The sequence below is a fragment of the Mandrillus leucophaeus genome, unplaced genomic scaffold (assembly GCF_000951045.1).
Source record: "Mandrillus leucophaeus isolate KB7577 unplaced genomic scaffold, Mleu.le_1.0 Scaffold60, whole genome shotgun sequence".
NCBI classification, from domain to species: Eukaryota; Metazoa; Chordata; class Mammalia; order Primates; family Cercopithecidae; genus Mandrillus; species Mandrillus leucophaeus.
The window spans coordinates 1,751,191-1,751,882 of record NW_012106475.1 but is presented as its reverse complement, the minus strand read 5'-3'; positions in this window follow the sequence as shown (position 1 = coordinate 1,751,882).

Below are 692 nucleotides of genomic sequence, written 5' to 3'. Positions count from 1 at the left end.
AAAAAAAAAAAAAAAGACAAGACCAGAAAAAGAAGAAGAAAAGAAGATCTGAGTCAAATAGTCCCCTCAAGGAAAAACCAGAATGGGATCTCCATTAACTATTCCTACACCTTGCCATTCTGCACATGCCACATCTTCAGCTATGAGCTTTTTTTTTTTTTTTAAACAAAAATATGGAGAGAGGGGTTTATTTATGCAGTTTCATCTGTGCCCATAATAGCCAATAAATGTATCACCAGACTTAGGGGCATGTCTCTAAATGCAAACTCTAATTTTGCAGACATTGCTATTTATAGCTTGTTCCCCTCATTGCCTTTGAAATATTTCACACCTTAATCATGGCATCAAGAAACAGCAGCCTCTTTGGAGCTTACCTATCCATGACTTAAATCTCATTCTAATATTTCTAATTCCAGTATGATATGTATTCTAACTATTGTGTCAGTTAAGCATATGAGTGGAGAGATGCACCTGGTTTTGAATTCTGGCTCAAGCATTCTCTAGCTGTGTGATCTTAGACAAGTTATTTGACGTCTCTGACCCTTGGGTTTATTTTTTGGCTTATGATATTCAAAGTTTATATAATTAAACCTCTAATAAAAGGTGAAAACAAAAACCGTATTAATAGAGAGGTTACTGCCACCTAACAACCCGAGTTCTGAGAGGCAGCCACAGCTTGACATTATGACAGT